Consider the following 13,668-nt stretch of genomic DNA (forward strand, 5'->3'; position numbering starts at 1 on the left):
CCTAATCTGTAAAATCTGGTCTGCCACGTTTGGATTGAAGAGAGCTCTAACTTCACTTGTATTCCACAATCTTGTAGTTTGGTCAATAAGAGAAGCTACTGTAGCATCCTGTTGTGAAGCAGTTACTAAATTCCCAACTAGAGGTGGCTGTAAACTTATATGGCCTGGCACCCAAAAGTCCTTCCATATTTTGATACACTCCCCATTCCCAACTCTCTACCAACACCCTACCCATAACCATTTTTTAGCTTCAAAAATCCCTATCCATGCATAAGAAGGATTGTGACCGAGCTGAGCTTGGAAGAAAGGAACTTGTGGAAAGTATTTAGCTTTGTAAATTTTTTGGAGCAAAGAGCTAGTATTCTGCAGAATCCCCCACCCTTGTTTTGCTAACAAAGCCATATTGAAAATTTGTAAATTCTTAAAACCCATTCCACCTCTAAATTTAGATATGCACAGCCTTTGCCAACTCATCCAATGCACTTTCCTCTCATCTTCCTTTTGCCCCCACCAGAATCTAGCCATCATCCGTTCCAAATCTCGACACAAACCTACCTGTAATTTGAAATAACTCATGGCATAATTAGGGATGGATAATGCTACTGCTTTAATAAGAATCTCCCGCCCTCCTTGAGATAATAATTTGCCTTTCCAGCTTTGCAATTTAAGCCAAACTTTCCTTTTTAGGAAATTTATGGAAAATTAGACTAATATTTTATTTCGGTTTGGAATTAATAGGTAATTAAGTAGTAAAAACAAACCAGTAATATATTTATATACCATTTTTATCTCATTATATAAAATGTGATAGTTTTATCGTCTTTAGATTAATTTTTATTAAAAAAACAAAAAAAAAGTGAGATAAAAATATATTGTTAAGAAATTTTCAAAACAAACTTCATCTTCAAGTAAAGAAAATGAAATCCACTCCTTTGTCCAGCAACAAATGCAAATAAATTAATCAGAAATCCATAAACATAATGGCCCAATAATAAAGGCAAGGAAAAGGCCCAAAATTCTAATGGTTTTATATATGGATTTGTTGGGCATACAGGAGAATAACCACGTTTTATATTAGGACTTGTGAGCTTGGGGGAGGGTCTTTACAAATGAGCTTGAGTATTTACTCTGTTCAGGCATGCAAAGACCCATTTTCAAAGACCCACTTTTGACAAATTAAGTTATTCATGCTTTATCTTATAACTTTATCTGCAAATCTTCATAAATAAACTCTCAGTTTTTGTTTATATCAATAATTATATCTATAAGGATTCGCACAAGAGGCATAATATTATATTATAAATATGATTTCCTCTATATTTTAAAAGCGTGATGCTACGTGCCTTCTAATTTAGACCATTCACTTTACTCCATTGATGAGACACGTGACTTAAAAAAAATTAGAAATATAAACATAAAATGATAGAGGGGGTTTAGAGTTTTAGGCTTTTAGCTAGTAGCCTTCCTTTTTTTGTGTTTTCGGACGTTATTTTGTATTAAATATATATTTTTAAAATTTTTTAATAAGTCACGTGGCATCACGTCAAGAAGACAAAGTGAGTGATATAAATTAGGAGACATAGTAGCATTTTCCATTTTTAAATACTCTAAGATATTTTCATTATAAAGCTGTTCACTAGAGTAAATACGTACAAAGTTATTCAGTTTATATGAGTGTAAACAAGCTTCATGCGAGTTATATTGTCAAACAATCGATCATTAAGTGTTTAATAAATTAACCAAGCCGAACTTTAGTCTGATACGATCAATGAAACTCGAATGATTTATCCAATAGTTTTATTTCTTTACAGCCCTATATATACCGCAAAAAAAACACTACTGATGATGAAAAAGGTTCTAATTGGTTTTGTAAAGCTGTTAATTTGTTCCAAACAGCTTGGCTATGTAAATGTTTATGCATTAGTACGCCCTGTTTTTATTAAAGTTGATGTAATTTTTAAAATTACTGTTATGCATGTTCTGTTTAATACTTTGCTATATTTAGCTTGTTATATTTAATTTACACGTATCGGGACTCATATTCCCATTTAATGCCTTGTGTGTATCCATGTTTCTAAATAGTCTGTAACCCAGAAGTTTAAAGGACAAGGAATTTATAGAATCGATCCTACAGATTAGAGGATTAAGTTTTCCCATCATTTTTCTCTTCTTTTTTTTTTTTTTTTCCTTTTTACTATTCATTTTCCTTTTAACTCCAATAATTGGCATCAGACCTTGGTTTGATATGAAAAAGGGCGATATGGCAGTTCTTCTCTTACTGTTACAATATTCAATGGAGAAAACTATGACTAGTGGAATATCAAAATGAAGACTGTCGTCATGTCACTTGATCTTTGAGATGTGGTAGAAAATGGAGTCATTGTTACTGCAAAAGTAATCTCCGAAACAAATCAAACCAAGAAAGACAGACAAAGAGATGCTAAAACTTTGTTTACTCTACAACAAGCTGTCAGTGAAGCTATCTTTCCAAGATTGATGAGGGCCATGACTTCAAAGCAAGCCTGGGAGATCTTGCAACAAGAGTTTCAAGGTAATCTCAAAGTTAAAACCATTAAGTTTCAAGGTTTAAGAAGAGAACTTGAGAATCTGAAAATGAAACAGTCTGATAATGTAAAAGATTATTGTTCTAGGCTTATTGAGATCATAAATCAGATGAGAGTTTATCGAGAAGAAATAACAGATGCAAGAATAGTTCAAAAAATTCTTATTAGTCTCACAGAGAAATATGAACATATGGTTGCTGCTATTGAAGAGATTAGAGACCTTTCTACTCTTTATGTTACTAAATTAATGGGATCCTTGTATGCCTATGAACAAAGAATTGATAGAAGAGGTGAAAGTTCCTTAGAGAATGCATTTCAATCTAAGGTTAACTTGAAAAATCAGAAACCAAGAGATTTTAAAAAGAAGTACAAAAGTGGAACAAAAGGATGAGAAAGTTCTCAAAGAAAATGAAACTCGAAAGGAGATTTTCCTCCTCGTGGTATTTGTAAAAAGAACAATCACCTTGAAAATGATTGTTATCATCAAGGGAAGCCTCAATGCACTAATTGCAAGAAGTTTGGCCATGTTGAAAAAGATTGTAGATTCAAGAATAAAAATCAGTAAGCCAACTACACAAAAGAAAAAGGAGGAGCCATTGTTCCATGCATGTCAAGCCATTGTTGACCAGAAAAGTGAAGAATGGTTCCTTGATAATGGCTACAGCAATCACATGACTCCAAATGAAGGTATGTTTTTAAAGATTGATAGATCTGTCAAAGTAAAAGTGAAGCTTGGAAATGGGACTTCCAAAAAGATTTTGGGCAGAGGCTGTTAACACATCAGTCTATTTGCTCAATAAATGTCCAACAAAGGCTGTGCCAAATCAAACTCCAATAGAAGCTTGGAGTGGTCAAAAACCTGCTGCAGGTCACTTAAAGATTTTTGGGTGTATGTGTTATATTCATGTACCACCATAGAAGAGGCACAAGCTTGAAGACAAATCTGAAAAATGAGTCTTTCTGGATTACAGTTCTCAGTCCAATGGATATAGAATCTATAATTTGGATTCAAAGCAACTTATAACTAGTCGAGATGTTGAATTCAATGAAAATGCTAGCCGAAACTGGAATGAAGAAAAGATAAATATTGAATCTGTTTCTATACCAGAAGTGTTGGAAACAATACCATTCAATTCTGAAGATCAGAATGGAAGAAGAGAAGCAATAGAAGATGAAGAAAATGCCAGTCCTAGTATCACCAAGAGCTAAACCAATATCTCTTTCAATTTCAATTTCCTCACCTGAATCCCCACCAAGAAGGTTAAGACTTTTGGCTGAAATTTATGAATCATGCAACTTTGTTTCAGTTGAGCCTCAAAGTTTCGATGAATCTGTGAAAGACAAAGTATGGATTCATGCAATGGAGGAGGAGATTCGAATGATTGAAAAGAACAAAACATGGGAGTTGGTGGATTGTCCTAACAAAAAAGACATCATTGGGGTTAAGTGGATCTACAAAAAGAAGCTTAACTCTGATGGTTTTTTGAAGAAATGCAAGGCAAGACTTGTGGGTAAAGCCTATTCACAACAACCTGGTATTGATTATAACGAGACCTTTGCACCAGTTGCAAGGTTGGACACCATTCGAACCATTTGTGCACTTGCAGCTCGAAACAGTTGGAAGATTTTTCAATTTGATGTTAAATCAGCTTTCTTAAATGGAGTTTTAGAAGAAGAAATATATGTTAATCAGCCAGAGGGCTTCACAAAAGAAAAAGGCAAAGTGTTTCGATTAAAAAAGCTCTATATGGGCTTAAACAAGCTCCAAGGGCCTAGTATCGCAGAATTGACAATTATTTCAATAAAAAAGAGTTCAGCAAAAGTAAGAGTGATCCTACACTCTATGTCAAAGCCAAAAGTGGAGGTATTTTGCTTGTCTCTCTATATGTTGATGATTTAATTTTTACTGGAAACAATATAGTGATGATGGAAGAATTCAAAAGAGATATGATGAGCACTTTTGAGATGAGTGACTTGGGACTTATGCACTATTTTCTTGGAATGGAAGTTCATCAAGAATGTGGGATTTTTATTTCACAGAAAAAGTATTCTAAAAATATGTTGAAAAAGTTTCAAATGTTTGGATGCAAAGCTATGGCTACACCTCTTATTGCTAATGAGAAACTCAAAAAGGAAGATGGAGCAAAGAAGGTTGATGTAGGCATTTATAGAAGTCTAATTGGCAGTTTGTTGTATCTAACTGCTACTCTACCAGATTTGATGTTTGCTTCTAGTTTGCTATCCAGGTTTATGCAAAGTCCAAGTCAAATTTATCTTGGAGCAGCTAAGAGGGTTCTTAGATATGTGCAAGGAACCATGGACTTGGAAAGTGTTGGGAATAAGTGTAGCTGGGACTAACACGAAGTATAGTAGCGGAACTAAAACGAAAGAAATTGATGACAATCACACAGAATGAACACCAAGAATTAAGTGGTTCGACTCAAAACGAGCCTACGTCCACTGGTGGGGTCGGTATCGAAGATTTCACTATCAACAAAGATGGAGTACAAATCAATACAACAAAACTTCACAAGGAAGTTATCTCTCAAACTCACTCTAGACTTCTCTCTCAAGAAAACACTAAAAACAACTCAAATGAATTCTGAAGAAGTGAATTATGAGAGGGGGCGCCGTTTGATATTTATAGCAAAAAGTGAGAATTCACTTTTGTGAACATTGGCTCGAGCGAACGTCGAGCGAGTGTCGAGCGAACGTAGATATTCTGTACTTCGCTCAAGCAAACAGTTGTGCGAGAGTCGAGCGAAGCTCTCTGCCTGAACTCGCTCGAGCTGTGTGTCGAGCGAGGGTCGAGCGAAGCTCTCTGACTTGGATATTGCTCGAGCTGAATGTCGAGCAATACTTGAGCGAAGCTCTCTGTCTGAATTCGCTCGAGCTGAACGTCGAGCGAATGTTGAGCGAAGCTCTCTGTTTGACTTCGCTCGAGCTGAGTGAACATCCGCTCGAGCGAACGTACGACACTTGCACTGTTCAATCAGAATTCAAGCCACCTCATAACAAATCTCCACCTTGGCTTGAACTCTGCCAAAACACCAAAAAACCTCCGACCACAAAACCAAACCCCACCACCAAATCCCTTACGGGAATAACAAAATGCGAACACCAATCAAGTCCAAACAAAGTTTGAACTTGTATACTGCAACGGGCTTAGTCATCATATCTGCTGGATTCTCTGTAGTAGCAATCTTCAGAATCTGTATAGCACCCTTTATAACAATCTCTCTGAGAAAATGGTACCTGACATCAATGTGCTTCGTTCTTTCATGATACATTTGATTTTTGGTCAAATGTATTGCACTCTGACTGTCACAGAATACTGAGATCCTATCTTGTTGTAAACCCAAGTCATTGACCAAGCCTTTCAACCAAATGGCCTCCTTAACAGCCTCTGCTGCTGCCATGTACTCTGCTTCGGTAGTTGATAAAGCAACAGTGGATTGTAGTGTTGCTTTCCAACTAATAGCTGACCCACACAGAGTGAAAACATAACCTGTCAATGATCTTCTTTTATCTAAGTCTCCAGCATAATCTGAATCAACAAAACCAGTAACTTTGGGACTGAGATCGACATCTCTATCAAATATTAACCCAAAGTTCAGGGTTCCCCTCAAATACCTGAGTATCCATTTCACAGCCTGCCAATGAGTCTTACCTGGGTTAGCCATATACCTGCTAACTACGCTCACTGCCTGTGAAATGTCTGGGCGGGTGCAAACCATTGCATACATGATGCTGCCAACTGCATTTGAATAAGGAACACTAGCCATGAACTGTTCCTCTTCATCTGTCTGAGGAGATAGGCAAGCTGAAAGCTTAAAGTGCGTAGCAAGTGGTGTACTTACTGGTTTGGAATCAAACATCCCAAATCTCTGAAGCACTTTCTCAATATACTTTCCCTGGGACAAGTACAACTTTCCAGCTTTCCTATCTCTGAAGATTTCCATTCCCAAAATCTTCTTTGCAGCACCTAAGTCTTTCATTTCAAACTCATTTCTGAGTTGGGTCTTTAACAAACCTATGTCAAATATGCTTCTAGCAGCAATAAGCATATCATCAACATATAATAGCAAATAAATGAAAGACTTATCAGATAATTCCTTATGATAAACACAACTATCATAGTTACTTCTCAAATAACCATGATCAATCATAAAGGAATCAAACCGCTTATACCATTGCCTTGGCGACTGCTTCAAACCATATAAAGACTTCTTCAATCTGCACACATGATCTTCCTTGTTTTCAACAATGAATCCCTCTGGCTGATGCATGTAAATGGTCTCTTCAAGTTCACCATGTAGGAACGCTGTTTTAACATCAAGTTGCTGTAGCTCTAAGTCATACAATGCTACTAAAGCTAGTAGTATTCTGATAGAACTGTGTTTCACCACTGGAGAGAAGACTTCAGTGAAGTCAATGCCTTCTCTCTGACTGAAGCCCTTAGCAACTAAGCGTGCCTTGTACCTTGCATCTGTATCACCCTGGATTCCCTCTTTTCTTTTGAAAACCCATTTGCAGCCAACAGTCTTTACCTTCTTTGGCAACAGAACCAAATCCCATGTTTGGTTTTTGTGAAGAGACTCAATCTCTTCAGTCATAGCTGCGCACCACTGTGCAGATTCTACGCTCTTGACAGCTTCTGAATAACTGGAAGGTTCCTGACCAACAAAATTCTCTGCCGTAGTAAGAGCATACATAACCATATCTGCATGAGCATATCTCTGAGGTGGTCTAATCTGCCTCCTCTGTCTACCAGTCGCTATACTGTAGTCTTGCTCACCTTGTGCGCCGCTACTTGAATCAGAATCATGCTCATCTTCAATCGCATGATCTTGGGCACCGTTGGGCAGCCCTTGTGATGCTTCCACCTGAAACTCCACCTGCTTTCTAACATCCTGTTCTTGTCCTGTAGACTCAGAATTCTCCTTCCTCGGTCTAAGCATGGATTTTTCATCAAAAGTGACATCCCTACTGATTACAAACTTGGGTGATCTAGGATCAGTACACCACAACCTGAATCCCTTCACCCCACTGGCATACCCAATGAATATGCCCTTCTTTGCCCTTGGCTCAAGTTTTCCATCATTAACATGAAAATATGCAGGACAACCAAAAATTTTCAAATTTGAATAATCAGCAGGAGTATCAGACCATACCTGATTCGGAGTCTTCAAACCAATCGCTGTGGCTGGAGAGCGATTGACCAAGTAACAGGCCGTGTTGATTGCTTCAGCCCAGAAATCCTTAGCCAAGCCTGCATTAGAAAGCATGCTGCGAGCTCTCTCCAAGAGGGTCCTGTTCATCCGTTCAGCTACCCCATTTTGCTGTGGAGTATGTCTAACTGTACGATGTCTGGAAATACCCTCATTTTTGCAAAATTCATCAAACTCACCTCCGCAGAACTCCATACCGTTGTCAGTGCGAAGTCGCTTGATTTTCTTGCCCGTCTGATTTTCAATCAAAGCTTTCCACTGTTTGAAGTTGACAAACACATCACTTTTCTGCTTCAAAAAATAGACCCAAACCTTCCGAGAGAAATCATCAATGAACGTAAGCAAATATTGAGCTCCACCTTTTGACGGGACGGAAGATGGGCCCCAAAGATCAGAATGAATGTAGTCCACAGAACTTTTGGTTCTGTGAACCCCTGTAGAGAACTGAACTTTGCACTGTTTGCCAAACACGCAGTGCTCACAGAAATCCAGTTTCCCTATCTTCTGATCACATAACAAACCCTGCTTACTCAGAATTGACATTCCCTTTTCACTCATATGACCCAACCGCATATGCCACAAACGAGTGACATCTGAATCTGGATCATCAGAAACTGACACTGCAGCTGCACCTGTCACGGTAGAGCCCTGAAGGAAATAAAGACCATTTGTCTTATCTCCTTTCATCACAACCATAGAGCCCTTACTGACTCTGATAGCTCCACCTTCACCAGTGTACTTGTAGTCCAGAGAATCAAGAGTACCCAAAGAAATAAGATTCTTTTTCAAATCTGGAATATGTCGAACATTAGACAAAGTCCGGACAATTCCATCAAACATCTTGATTCTGACTGAACCAATTCCAGCAATTTTACAACCCATATCATTTCCTAACAAAACAGAACCTCCGTTGACCGATTCATAGTTAGTGAACCAGTCCCTCTTGGGACACATATGGAAAGTGCAAGCTGAGTCCAAAACCCACTTGTCACTAAAGCGACTATTGGAGTCGCTTATTGCTAGAACAAGATCTAGGTCGTTAGACCTATCATCAGCAACACTAACGGCATTAGATGAACTAGTGCCGTCCTCTTTGTTTTTCAATTTTGGACACTCGTTCTTGTAGTGACCAAACTTATGGCAGTAATGACATTTGACGTTTTTCTTACTGAACGTTGTTTGTGAACTGCCCCTGGATTTCCCCTTATTCTTCTCTGAACCCCTGTCATTCGATCTACCCCTGCTTGAGGACCCCTTAACAAACAAACCACTAGCTTGTTCATTAGTGTTCTTCACACTCAATTTATTCCTCAACTCCTTAGAATTCAAAGCAGACTTTACATCTACCAAGGAAATTGTATTTCTACCATACAACATGGAATTCACAAAGTTCTCAAAAGATGTGGGTAATGAACATAAAATAATTAACGCTTGATCTTCTTCTTCAAGCTTAATATCTATGTTCCTCATATCCATAATGAGTTTATTAAACTCATCTAGGTGTTCAGAAATAAGAGTACCTTCCTTCATTTTGAGAGTGTATAACCGTTGTTTCAAATACAACCGGTTAGTGAGAGATCTCTTCATGTACAGATTCTCAAGTGCAGACCAGAGACCAATTGCTGTTTCCTCATCAGCAACCTCTCTTAAAACTCCATCAGATAGTGACAAAAGAATAGTACTGTGTACCTTTTCTTCTTCTTCTTTCGAAGGAGCCGGAGAATCTTCAGATACTGATGCTTCTAATACTTTTGACAAGCCCTGTTGTCGCAGTAAAGCCTTCATCTTGATGCGCCATAGACTGAAACTGTTCTGACCGTCAAATTTCTCCACTTCGAACTTAGCCATAGCCATCCCTCCAGATCCTGAGCAAAGCTCTGATACCAGTTTGTTGGGAATAAGTGTAGCTGGGACTAACACGAAGTATAGTAGCGGAACTAAAACGAAAGAAATTGATGACAATCACACAGAATGAACACCAAGAATTAAGTGGTTCGACTCAAAACGAGCCTACGTCCACTGGTGGGGTCGGTATCGAAGATTTCACTATCAACAAAGATGGAGTACAAATCAATACAACAAAACTTCACAAGGAAGTTATCTCTCAAACTCACTCTAGACTTCTCTCTCAAGAAAACACTAAAAACAACTCAAATGAATTCTGAAGAAGTGAATTATGAGAGGGGGCGCCGTTTGATATTTATAGCAAAAAGTGAGAATTCACTTTTGTGAACATTGGCTCGAGCGAACGTCGAGCGAGTGTCGAGCGAACGTAGATATTCTGTACTTCGCTCAAGCAAACAGTTGTGCGAGAGTCGAGCGAAGCTCTCTGCCTGAACTCGCTCGAGCTGTGTGTCGAGCGAGGGTCGAGCGAAGCTCTCTGACTTGGATATTGCTCGAGCTGAATGTCGAGCAATACTTGAGCGAAGCTCTCTGTCTGAATTCGCTCGAGCTGAACGTCGAGCGAATGTTGAGCGAAGCTCTCTGTTTGACTTCGCTCGAGCTGAGTGAACATCCGCTCGAGCGAACGTACGACACTTGCACTGTTCAATCAGAATTCAAGCCACCTCATAACAGAAAGTTTGGTACAAGCCATGCTCACAACCAAAGTTAACAGGTTTTACAGATACTAATTAGGCAGGATCACTTGATGACATGAGAAGCACCTCAGACTTTTGTTTCAATCTAGGAACAGGAGTTTTTTCATGGGGTTTAAGGAAGCAACCAACAGTGGCCCAATCAACAGCAGAAGTTGAGTATGTGGCTGCTGCAAGGGTTGTTAGTCAAGCTATTTGGCTAAGGAAAATTCTGGAGGACATGGGTGAGAAACAACCAGGACTAGTTGATGTATTTTGTGACAACAAGTCAACCATAACTGATTAAAAATCCTGTTTATCATAGTAGAACAAAGCACATTTCAATCAAGTATTATTTTTTTGGAGAAGCTGAAACAAACGGTGAAGTTAATCTGAAATACTGTACCGAACAGATGGCTGATATATTTACTAAAACACTTCCTATAGTCAAGTTTCAATTTCTTCAAATGATGCTTGGTGTTTCTTAAAAATACATCAAGGATAAGTATTAAAGTTGATGTAATTTTCATAATTACTGTGATGCATATTCTGTTTAATGCTTTGCTATATCCAACTTGTTATATTTAATTTACATGTATCGGGACTCATATTCCCATTTAATGCCTTGTGTGTATCCGTGTGACTAAATAGTCTATAACCAATAAGTTCAAAGGACAAGGAATTTACAAAATGGATCCTACATATTAGAGGATTAAGTTTTCCCTTCATTTTTCTCTCTTTTTTTTTTCTTATTTTTGTTTTTTTGCTCTTCATTTTTATTTTAACTCCTACAGTTTTTTCATTTTCAAACTGGTTCGTTTCATGTGTCACGATTCAATGAGATGACTAAGAGAAGAAAACTTAATTTAATAGTAAAATAAAGCGCAATCACGTTGATGTCGATTCTCGCATGAGTTTTGAATGTAAGCTTCATGCATGTGAGCTACCCATAATTAAGCGTCGTCTGTCATAAATGAATCGTCATGAACCCTGTGGGGAAGTGAACTTCAGAAAGAGAGAGAGAGCTCATTTCTGTCTAGATGAATGGGCTACTTGAATTTCTATCTTTTTTGCAGAGTGAAATAAACCCACAAAAAAAAAAGAATGAAAGCAATATATATTCACTAGAAAGCTTCATTTGATCTACTCACTCCCTATTTCATGTGAAAATTACCTAATTTCATATCCTAGCTAGCATATATGACTTTAGATGTCCCGTTTGGATTGAAAAACCATTTCAACTCATATCATCTCATTTCATCATTACAATTTTTTTAAATTCTTACACAAAATATAATAAACAATTCGATTTTTTCGAATTTCACTTTAATTTTTTCAAATCTAAAAAAATAATATTAAAAAATAATATTTTAACAATATTTTATTTAACTTTTAATTTTTAATTAAAATTAATATCTCATCTCATTTTACTATCGGACTTAATGTTATCTTGCATGCATGTTCCACAAGCCACAAAGAGGTGTGTGTGCGCGTGAGAGAGAGAGAGAGAGAGAGATCAGCACCAAGCAGTCCAAACTCCCCCATGTTCTGGTTGGACCATCAACTATTAATTAATAATTAACAGCTAGTACTGAAAGTGGTATTTGACCCACTGCATTAAATTAAGGTAGATAAGCCATTATAATCCATATAACTTAATTCCAATGTCACATTTTCCTATATATATAATTATATCATCATGTGTAAAAGCTTCGACGACTACGAGTCTCATGCATCGATGCATATATATATATACACGTAGTCTCATGCTCGATCGACACTTACAGATCTCCAATTCTCCATTAATATTGCAACAGAGATTATATATATATCTCTCATGCACTCACATTTACCGGATTGTCAGTCAGCCAAGACTTTAATCCCACGGGAAACCACATGATCAGATCATTTCTCGATCCTAGGTTTAATAAACTGGACCAAATAAAAATAATTGACTATACAATATTCATGGGTTTTTTCAAAATAAAATCAAAATTTTCCAATTTCATCTGATTATAAGGTATGCATGATTTAATGCATCATCAGCCAAGAATTTTGTGAAATTTCTTTATTACTGTAGTACTTCTCGTTTCTTTTATAATATTACAATGACGAGCTATTTCTATTAAAAAATAAAAATAAAAAATAAAAGAACGGATTTGGAAACATATTTTGTGGATGTAGTAGATTCATGGAAGTTGATCAGAAATGGGGTAGTCATGAAAGGTACAGAAAGCTGCGAAATGGGAAATGTCTCAAGTATGGACAAATTAGGAAGTCATATCCTCCCACTTTAATAATTAAGGAGACTAGCTAGCTAGCATAATTCATTGGGTATCCACATGACTTGACTATCACATGGGATTCTTAAGATCTATATAGCCTTCGTATTAATTTAACAGAGTCGAATGCGTGCATGGCCAAAGCCATTATAGCATGCAGATTATTAAAGTTTATCATCATTTTATAATTGTCTATTCATATAATTAATATAATCAGATTAATAATCAAAAGTTAAAATGATGATTAATTAGCAATTTTCTCTTTCATAATACTCAAAAGTTATATATCAAAAAAAAAAAAAAAAGATAAGAATTTATATATACATATACTCAAATAATATCGATCTTCCAAAGTAAGTACTCCAGGTGGTTGATGCTGGTCAAGAAAAACGGCTAGCTTACGACTGACTTCTCAGCTCATATGTAGTTCCCTATGTTGGGGTTGTCCGTCTTGTTAACGGAGATTCTCTTTCCCATGAAAATACGTTATTTCTTGTAGGTATAGGTGTTTGGAGCCTGTCGCAAGATTGGAACATTATTGTCTTTAACCCCAAGCTGCTAGCAACCTCAACTACTTGGTGCAGATGCAGATGCATTTTTGGCGTTTGCATTTTTTCATGAATCTCTCCCCCCAGAAGACGTACGTTTCCTTCAACGTGGTTAACTTGAAGCATTAATTGAATCAATAAAAAAATAAAAAATAAAAAAAAAAAATAAAAAAAAAATTGAATGTAGATCTAGGAGATCATCAAAAGATATGAATTTTATGCATAAGTTACTATTTATTTTTATATCTTATATCTATAATTTTTTTTTCATAGGGTGTGGAGGTATTTTTTTTATAGGATATGGGGTGTGAGATAATAAATAGTAGTTGATGTATAGAATTTTTTCATCAAAATGTATATGAAAAATTCTTCTCATCATTCACTATTCACAATTTCACACTTTAGACCCTATAAAAAACACCCTCCATACCCTATAAAAAAGACATCCACGCCCTATGAAAAAGTTA

The sequence above is a fragment of the Juglans microcarpa x Juglans regia genome, chromosome 1S, assembly GCF_004785595.1.
Source record: "Juglans microcarpa x Juglans regia isolate MS1-56 chromosome 1S, Jm3101_v1.0, whole genome shotgun sequence".
Lineage (NCBI taxonomy): Eukaryota > Viridiplantae > Streptophyta > Magnoliopsida > Fagales > Juglandaceae > Juglans > Juglans microcarpa x Juglans regia.